Source organism: Corvus brachyrhynchos, unplaced genomic scaffold, assembly GCF_000691975.1.
Source record: "Corvus brachyrhynchos isolate BGI_N302 unplaced genomic scaffold, ASM69197v1 scaffold72, whole genome shotgun sequence".
In the NCBI taxonomy this organism is placed as follows: domain Eukaryota; kingdom Metazoa; phylum Chordata; class Aves; order Passeriformes; family Corvidae; genus Corvus; species Corvus brachyrhynchos.
Genome location: NW_008236763.1, coordinates 1,714,281 through 1,724,039, shown reverse-complemented (window position 1 = coordinate 1,724,039; position 9,759 = coordinate 1,714,281). Strand labels below are relative to the sequence as shown.

The window sequence follows — 9,759 nt, the reverse complement described above, 5'->3', positions numbered from 1 at the left end:
ATTCCCCCCCTCATCCCCGGGATCGACTCCCACCTCCCCAGACCCCCCCCTCAACCTCCCCAAGACCCCGTTCCTAAACCAACCCCAGATCCCCTTCCACCGCCTCAAATCGCCCCCTTCCCGGGACCCTCTTCCCACACGTTCCCCCCTTCCCGGGACCGTGAGGGGGTGCTGGGGGTCGTGGCTTTGCTGGGAGGGGGAGAAAACCCCTTTAAAAACTCCCTTTAAACCCCCGTGCTGAGCGTGGTGGAGCGGGGAGAGGGCACGAAAACGGGGAAAATCGATGCGGGTTTGTGTTTCTTTAGAAAAAAATACAACCCCAAAAAGCCGTGGGTTTGTGTCCCCAAGAGGGGGAAAGAGCAGAGCTTGATCGGGGGTGGGCTTGGGGTTGGGTTTGCTGGCGGTGAGAGTCAGCTCCAGGCAGCAAAACTGCTTCAAAATCCCCCTTTTTTAAACCTCCGAGGGGGTCCCCCCCTGCCACGAGGGCTCCCGGAGCCACGGGAATCACGGATCAGGCATAACCGAGCCCCTCCAAACGGGAATTCAGCGCTGGAAAAGCTGCTAATTTTAGGGAAAGCGCCCGTTAATCGCGTTACGCAGGGATCGAGCCTGATCCCTGTGTCAGAACAGCTCCAGGTACTGCCGGGGGAGGAACAGCGTGGGGAAAGCATCCCGTTATCCCGAAATGTTGGAGCTGGGAGAGTGGGAAGTTGTCTTTACTTTGCGGAGTTCCTTGCTGTGCTTTTAGTCAGGGGAAGATGCCTGGAGTCGCTGGGCTCGTCTGGTGTGAAACGATGCAAAATTTGGTCCTTTCACGCGCCGCTGCCTCGGGGAAAATGCTCGGGGAAGATGCTCGTGGAGCCCAGGGAATGAGGCGGTGATTCCTCGTTCCAGGGAAAACTGATGGAGTTCGGCGGGAGTTTTTTTGGAATAGAGTCAGTCGTTCTTTATCCGGAGGGAAGGCAGAAAATAGCGGATTAAAAGGGATGCTTTGGGGGGGCTGGAAGCAAAAATAAGGTGTTGGGGAGGGGGCTGAGAGCTGAGCTGCTGCTGGAGCTGAGGAAACGTGGCTGGGATGTGGGAATGAGGATGGGAGAAAGAGCTGGAGCATGAGAGGGGATAAATGAGTGGAATTGTGAATTAAAAACTCCTTGTGGATGGGAGCCGTGTGGATTAAACTTGGATTAAATGAGTGTTGCTGTAAAGTGTTGGGAGCTGCCCCGAGAGGAATTTTCACCAAATTTTGGCTGCTCTGCCTTGGGCAGCTGCACTCGGGGGCTGCTGTGGTTTATCCAGGGTCAGAGAGGTTGGGTGATGTTTAAAAACCCAAAAAGGAGAAGGCAACAAAAGCGTTTGGGGTTTTATTTGGTGTTTTTAATTGCCTTGAGAACGGGCTGGGTGCAAATATTTGGGAATGATGTGCCAAGCGTGAGCAGCGTTTGATGTCTCCGAGCTTTCAGCAAACCATAAATGTGCATTTATTCCTCCCCTGGTCGTTCTCCCGATGAATACGAGCTGACTCCGAGTAGAAAAGGGTGTTTTGAAGTTGGCAGATTTTTTCCAGTGTGGAATAATTCTGGGTCTTGTGCAAGCTGGGTTTGTTACAGAGAATTTCGCTTGTTCAGGAGCAGGGCTTGGACAATAGTCACATATGCAACGGGTTAGGGGCTAGAAAAGAGCCAGGAAGCCAAAACTGGGGATTTGTTTGGCTGTTGTGTGTCCAAGGATTGTTAGGAAGGAATCTCTTGCTCCAATTCCTGCCGAGATTCCGGCTGCATGTGGTCCAAAGCCCTGGGCTTGACAGGAGGCCCTGTGAGGATGGAGAAATTGGGGGTCAGCCTCGTGGGTTGGGAAGGGCATGGTGACAATTGGTCAGTGGGGACAGAAAAAAATTCAGGTTCTGTCTCTGCTCTGGGTGTATTTTTTTGCAGAGAGTTTCTTGTGGCTGGTGCAGCTCTGCCCACATCACACGCTGCAGGTTGTTTTCCTCAGTGCTAAAACACACTCACTTGTTAATTATTATTTTTAAGCAGCCCTGTTTTGTCTCAGCACCTCCAAACACGTGACAAGAAGCACTTTCTCGGCAGCAAAAGTGGTTTATTCAGTAGAAAGGACTGAAAATGTCTTTCAGATCCTGTTTTTCTTGGCCTTTTTTCCCTTCGTTAACTGTTTTTCTACTGCAACGTCACAGGGCTTCTGCTGGGACTCATAAAGTGAAATTTAGTGTTTTCTCAGCCCTCAGAAGATGTTAATGGATTGATTTAGAACAGTTAACAAACGGAAATACTTCAAAATACTACAAAATTCTAAAAGAATAACGTAAAATTCAGCTGCTGCTGTGTTAAGTGTGGATTCTTTCCCGAGTGTTTTTAGCTTTGGGGAAGTGTGAAAGGTTTTCTGAAGTTGACCCCAGCTCTGAGGCAAAACAAAACTGAGGGGTTTGGTTTAAAATTGTTATAAATAAACAGAGAAATAGTAAATAACTTGTCTGAAAGCTTTGTCTATGGGAGCAGTGGTTGAGGTGAGGAGGAGTGGGAAGATGGGGTTGTTCCAAAGATCCCCCCTCCCCTCCAGTCCTTTCTTTTCTGCAGGAATCCTCTCCAGGGAGAATGAGAAGTTTTCTTGCTTTGTTTAACAACCTTTGTGGTTTTCAGCTTGAATATTTCATCGAGGGTTGGGTTTGGTGCTGGGGTTTTTTTTTCCCCTTTGGGGAATGAAACCTTGGGAGATGTTCCTGTCTCAGCAGCCTGTTGTTCCCAAACCCTTCACCTTTCCCAAACCCTTCACCACAGGCTCTTGTATGGAAAAATGCCCCCCTCTAATGCCAGTGAAAAGGAAGAGGATCCTCATTAGTGTGAAACCCTTAACGAGTCTTTGCTCCTGAGGGTGCTGAGCAAATCCAAATTGTTGAACAGAAATGATTTCAAAATCCCATTTAAAGCTGAGAATATCTCAGCTGTTGGTTGATGTCTCCCTGTGTGCCCACAAATGCTCTTCACTTTGGGGTTTTAGGAGAGTTTAGCTCAGAGATGGATCAGGTGAGGCTTTTGTGGCTCAGGAGCCAGGGAATTCCAGCTTCAGGAGCCAGGGAATTCCAGCACAGAGCAGCCAGAACACCCCATGAAAACAAAACAGATTAAAGGGGAGAGGAAGTAGAAATGGAAGTGAGATTCTGCCCTTTGCCAGTGTCTTTGGGATGGAATTTCTAGGTGAGCTGAAGCTGATGATTTGTGTACTTGCAGTAATTAATATCCTGGTGTACTGAGGAAAATGCAGATTAAAACCCACTGTTCTGCTGGGCGAGAAAGGAAAAAAATCCCTTTTGGCAACAGTGTTAAGAAGTGTCTGAAGTAGGCGTAAAATAACACAAAGCTGCCAAGTTTATATTTTTTCCCTAATTGTTGTTAATGAGCTTTTAGCTTTGCGAGATGATAATGAGAAGCACGTGAGCTGTTACACCTCCAGTTCGTGACAAATCAGTCGAAACCCCTCAGAAAACGGCAAATTGTTGGGACATACCTTGGGATTTTTTTGAAAGAACGCTCGCTAGGTGAGTTCCTTTAATTAGGTAATTATGCTGTAATTCACTGAGAAGTCTGGCTTTGTAAGAGCTTTACTGAGGAAGTAAAAGATATCTGAAAACCAGGAGCTTTTCGTGTTCCTCCCCACGGTGCTCGCACTTTTCTTGTCTCTCTGCTTGGCTCTGTAATTCAGCTTTCAGCTGCTTTTCCAAATGGAGACAGAGAGCTGGAATCCAGGGATCTGACAGCTCCAAGTTCCTCTGAAATGTGTCTTGTGTAACGTGTCAGTCATGACAAATGGACTATTTAAAGAAAGATTCTGACTAAGGAGGTGTTTTTTCTACGTTTTTGGGAGTTTGCTGACTGAAAAGCCAAAGGAAAAAGCACATCCTCAGGCACGGGAATCCCCACAGAAGGCTGGAATCGCTAAATAACTTGGCTTCTAAAAGGAAATAATGGTTTTGGGGGCTGATGGAGATCACAAAAACTTTCACACTCAACCCCTAACCGTGGGCACTGAAAAAAAGGAGCTGTTTTCCCCCCCCCCCTCTGGGTGCAGCCAGGGATGGGGTTGGGTTGTTTTTTTTTCAAAGGACCAATTTACTGGAGCAAAGCTTTAGTGCATTTCTGCCCTTTTCAGGCTTTTCAGGCAAAGCATGGAAGATCAAGCCAAGAGTTATGGGCCACAGCTGTGTCCCTGCATTGAGATGTTCTATAGGGGATCAGCTGAGCTGATTAAGGAACGGTGACCACGGCTCCCATCCCTTATTCCCTGTGAAAAGCAAATCCATCCCCTCCATGGAGGCAGCGCTGCCTTGGGACCGGATTTTCCCACTCGCTTTCAGTGGGCGGCTTTAGATTTGATGAAGAAATACTGTCCTCTAATTACATTCTGCCCCTCTCTCCCAGGCTTTGAAAAGCTTCCGAAGACAATTGGAGGGTTTGGAGTTGAAATAAAAGCGGTGTGGAAGGAGCTGGGCAGGGTGGGGTGGTGAAGTGATAAGTGGCTTTTAGCTGGAAATCCTAAAAGTGTCCTGAGGAGAGCACTCAGTGCTGCCTTGTGGGTTCTGCACTGCTGGGGCTTTGTTCCCATTTTTTTTTTTTTTCCCCTGACAGGGATCGGTTTCTCTGAGCCTGACTCCATTCCAGTAAGTTCCTGACAAAACTGGGCTTTGTGCTAAATCCCAGAATAGTTTGGGTTGGGAGGGACCTTAAAGCTCAAACAGTGCCACCCCTGCCATGGGCAGGGACACCTTCCACCATCCCTGGGTGCTCCAACGTGGCCTTGGGCACTTCCAGGGATCCAGGGGCAGCCACAACTCCCTGTGCCCGGGCTTCCCCACCCTCGAACGGAGGAATTTTCCTCTAATATCCAATCTAAACCTGCTCCCTATCAGTTTAAATCCATCCCCCCTTGTCCTTCCACTCTTTGCTCTTGTAAATCCTTTCTTTGGATGTGCTGGACCCATTCCAGCTCTTGCCTGGTGCTGGGATTGACTTTATCCAGGAATTTCAGCTGGTTTAGAGCTGTGCCTTGTGCTGCAGGTTCAATAACAAGTGCTGTGTGTATGAAGAAAGTGATGGAGATTTGTGGCTGACTCCTACCTCGAGTATTACCTTCTTATTATATTTTTATTCATAAATTCTGCTCTGGGGTCCCCCAGACCCAGATCATTTCTTCATGCACTGAACTTCAGCAAATAAAGTTGGGCATGAAAACCTCCCCCTGCCCCACCTGAGATGTAACTCATGGAATGAGGAGTTTATGGCTTTTTTTGATTAATGGTGTTTGGGTTTATAGTCACTGTGGCTTTCTGGGTGGAGGGAGGGGTGTAAGGATTGAGTTACACAAATCCAGGGATGTATTTTTATATATATATATGGGTATCTGTTTGGGTGTGTGCATGTGTCTGTAGGGGTGTTGGTGGAACTGGATGTTTAAGGGGTTTTCAAGTCATTAACAGTGAGAAATTAAATCATTCAGAGGTCGTGGCTGGCTCAGAGGGCTGCTTCAAGATGAATTCACCAAAATTTGGGCTGTGTTAAATAAAAACCCCTTGATTTGGGATGAGGGAGCCAAAATCCTGGATTTCAGCATCCGTGCTCCAGCTCTCCCATCCAGTGACTTTCCATGGCAGTTACAGGTGGGTTTCTTTTTGTTATTGAGGTTCCTCTTAGTGGCTGCTTCTTCTGGTGGCAGGGACGTTTCTGGTGTCATAGTTGGAATATTTCATGTTTCATTTAAGAGCAAACCATGTTTTAATGTCTGCTGGTTGCTGTGTAGAAGTCAGGATTTGGACTTCCATGAGTTTGGTGGATCCCTTCCAGCTCAGGATATTCTGTGATTTTGTGGGTTTTTTGTGTCTTCTGCAGATGGAGAAAAATAATGGGAATACCATGTGGGAAGAGCAGGTTGATCCAGAGAGTTGTGAGGAGGACAAAGTGGGGGTTATGTCCTTTAAAACCACATAAGCACAAAAAACTTGTTTTCATTTTAAGGACAACCATTCTAGACTTAGGATGGCATTAATTATGCTGAAAAAATCTGTGTAAAACTGCTATTCTTTAAAAAACCCCCTTAAATCAGCTGTTTATTCCCTGGAGTTGTGAGAAAGAGCCCTGAGCTTGGATTTAATGATGTTTAATCATTCTTTCAAAAACACAAAGGAGGCACTAAAAGCTGTTCAGCTGAGCTATAAAGAACTAATAGCTATAACTCAGATTCAAAAGTGATTTAGTTCCAGAGGTAAATCCATAATCCGACCAGTCAGGAGTTAATCTGTCATCAGACTAAGACTAGAAACAAATCTATTTAACTAAGAATAGTTAATTCACCTGAAGCAGAGCAGGGATGAAGATCCTGCTCACCAGAGTTTATTTTGAGGAAATCAAATATTCATGATAGAGGGTGGAAACAGCAAGTGGCTTTCAAAGGGGGAGGGGAAAAAAAAAAAAATCTCCTTTGGAATTTGCACTGCTCTTTTCCTGCACTTCCCAGGATGGTTGGAACCTGCTGGTTTGGACAATGTGGAAATGAGTCAGTGAATAAGGGAGGAGATATCCTGTTTATCCTCAAGTTGGAAGGGTTTAAGGACGGCTTTTTGTGGCATCAAACCCAAATTCACCTCTCCCTCCTTGCTCTCCTTGTCCTGTTGTTGTTTCATCTCAGGACAAATTGAAGGGATGAACTTTAACCTCTTGGGAGGATAATTTATTAAAATAACAGATGCTGCAGAAAGGGGCCTGGGTTGATCTGCAGTTCTTAAGGAAGATTAACAACCTGAGAGTTCACAAATCGGGGTCCTGCTTCCGACCTCGGCTTGTGGGGAGGACAAAGGCACCACTCAGATCCTGCCTGTAATTCAGGAGGAAAAAAAAAAGATTTCAGCCAGAACAGGATTCTTAATATGCAAATCAGGAATAATTCCATCAGGAAATGGGGGGGGGAAAGGTAGATTTGAGCAAATGAAATTCTTCCTTTCGTACCAGAAAATAGAGGCACAAACCTTGGGTGAGGCTGGGGCTGCAAACACAAATCTTAGTTTTATTTATGCTGCTCCAGGTCCCTGTTTGGACACTGAGGAAGAGCAGGGATTGCTGGATAGATTCGCTTTTCCCAACACAAAACAGGCCCAGCAGCTGAGCAGGGGAAGAGGATGTGTAAATCCCTTAATTCTTTGTTGGCAAGAAAACACAGAAGCCCTTGGTCGAGCCCCAGGGTCTGAGTGGAGGGCTCAGAGATTTGCTATTTCCAGAGCTGGGGACACAGCAGCACTCTCCATATGGGAATGTGGGAATTCTTAGGGATGCTGGACATAAATACCACCGAGCACCTTGGGGTTTGTTGGTCAGACAAATAAAACCCCAAAGTCCTCGCTGCGCTTGGATAAATTGGAGAAATCACCGCGATTTACTCCCTTTTATGGCATTTATAAAACCCTCAGAAAATTTTCTGCTGTTACAAAACCCCCAGAAAATTTTCTGCTGCTCTGCCTCGCTCGTTTGGGGTTAAAAAAAAGAACCCCTAATAATGATTGGCAAGCGAAGGAAAAGCAAATGCTGGAGAGGGCTGTTGGAACACGGCGTTATTTTTGTCTGGGGATCCCAAACACATCGGAGGCACCTTCCCTGCTCTGAGCCCAGCCTGTGGAATTGTGCCCTTCTCTTCAATGCTCTTCGCCTGTTCATTCTGGCTGGGGAGATAATAAGGCACAGCCTGCTGGGCTTGGCTGGTGCTTTATTGCCTCGGAGATGGCTCTGACACCTCGGCGTGACCGATGGCTCCCGGATCCGCTCCCGCCTCTGCCGGGATGGGTTCGTTCCTAGGCCGGCGGAGATTTCGCCAGGATGGATGTGAATTGTGTTCCGAAAAGAACAGCAGAGGACTCCCCAGAACTTAGCAAGTGTTCACTCCGTGCCGTAATCCCTCTTTGTGTCTGTCACAAAGAGAAAGGGGGTGGGGTTTCGCCTGCCGACTCCCGCGGCTGCTCGTGGATCCCTGCGGCAGCGAGAGGACCCCGAGGTGCTGGAGCTGCCAAACTTCCCCTCATCCCTGTGCCACGGAGGGGTTTGGGGTTTGTTTTATTGCCATTCCCTGGGTTTTGATACAGAATTAAATCAGGTTTGGGAATTCTGAAGGTGCTCGAGGTCAGAATGTAACCGGCTCTGCCTTTGCAGTCATGGAATCAGTGAAGCTGGAAAAGACCTTTAAGGTGATCAGGTCCAAAATGATGTTGGGTTTTGTTGTTGTTGTTGGGAAGCTGGGTGGGATTGGAGTAGGATTTTCCCTGTGAAAAGGCTGAGTGGGTGATTTTTGGTATTTTTAATACATAATCTATGAACTGTTGCTGTGAACCTCAACTCACTGGATGTGTTGTTTTCCTGCCGATTGGTGATAAATGGGATGTGCTGAGTGGGATAATAATGGTTAAAGAGCGTGGGGAAAAGCAAAAACGCTTCCTGCAGGCTGGAAAAACGTAGGGATTTGTGTGGCTGGCTATGATTAAAAGGAATGATAAGGCAGGGAAAGTGGGAATCCGAGGGCAAGGCTGCTGATCTCTGCTCCTGCTTTGTCACGTTGGGATGATTTGGTTTAACCTGTGCCTGGTTAATCATTCCATGGGCCCAGATCCCTGCCTGTGCCTCTGTCCCTGGAGCAGGATCCCTGCGCAGTGGGAAGCGTGAAGGGAAGCAAAGATGCTGGGTTTGGTGTGAATCCCGACAGTTCGGGGATGGGGGGCACGAAAAAAAGTGAATTTCCCATGGATTTGGAGTCAGTGCCACTGATTCTGTGCCATTAAAGCTCCTCCCCTGCCTGCTCCAGCTGAGCTGTTCAGGAGGGATGTTTGGGTGGAAAACTTCAGGATATGGGACATCACCCTCTGCTGTTGTCGCCCCTGTAGACACAGAATCCTTTGGAAATTCCTGAGTTTTGCCAAGCTGGTTGTAAAGTGAAATTAGAACTTTCTGTCAGACAGAATCAACTCTCAGCTGGTCCTAATTCTGTTCTTCTTCCTGCTCCGGGCTGATGATTCCGATTGTGTGTGTTTGCTGTAACTGCTTCAGGCTTCTCCAGGTGGAAGAGGCAGGGAATTGCTGCGAGTTCCTTCCCTTTGGGCTGGTTCAGGAGAACTGCAGTTGTTCAGGAATTGTTTCGATGCCCAGATCTGTGTTGGGATCGTGTTTCCCAGCTTATTGACACTTCCAAAAGCCATCCCAAAAATAAAACCTGGACGCCTGTGGAAAGAAAGGGGAGAAGGGTTTTTATGTGCTGGAGTAAATAGAGAAATTAACTTCTAGAAAGCTGTGAACTAAGACATAAATAGCATTTTAATGATGCTTTTTAACATCTGGGGCCATTAAATAGTAATTCTCACATTTTCAGGGATCTGTAGGACATGGATCTTGTTTGTTGGTTTGTTTTCAGTGACCCTAAAGAACAGACAATATTTCACCTGGAAATTGAGAGTCCTAAAGCTAAAGTCAAGAGGTGCAAATTAAAAATAGAGGTACTTGAGGTTTTAATCACTTTTATTCATCTCTTAGATGAGAAACTGAGCTCGGCTCAATAAGAATATTCAAATTTCATCTTTAAAATACTTGAAACTTGAAAAACTTCCACGTTTTAACTGGCGTGGCTGCATTTGCATGGCAATGCAGACACAGAGCAGCTCATCCCTTCGTGGACTGAAGGATTTAACTCCTCTTTGCCTCTCCATGATTATTTCCAAACCCTGAA

At 46.8% G+C, this 9,759-nt stretch overlaps 1 protein-coding gene across 1 annotated transcript in view; it reads right to left on the bottom strand.

The window, feature by feature from the left end:
• The window catches only part of BYSL (bystin like), an 18,756-nt gene extending 9,587 nt beyond the window's left edge, over positions 1-9,169 (bottom strand). Inside the window, exons 1-2 of the mRNA XM_008644725.2 lie at positions 9,159-9,169; positions 7,834-7,839 (exon numbers count right to left, since the gene is read on the bottom strand). The gene's annotated coding sequence lies outside the window, so the exon portion shown is untranslated. The remainder of the gene's footprint in view (positions 1-7,833; positions 7,840-9,158) is intronic.
• Positions 9,170-9,759: the final 590 nt, after the last annotated feature.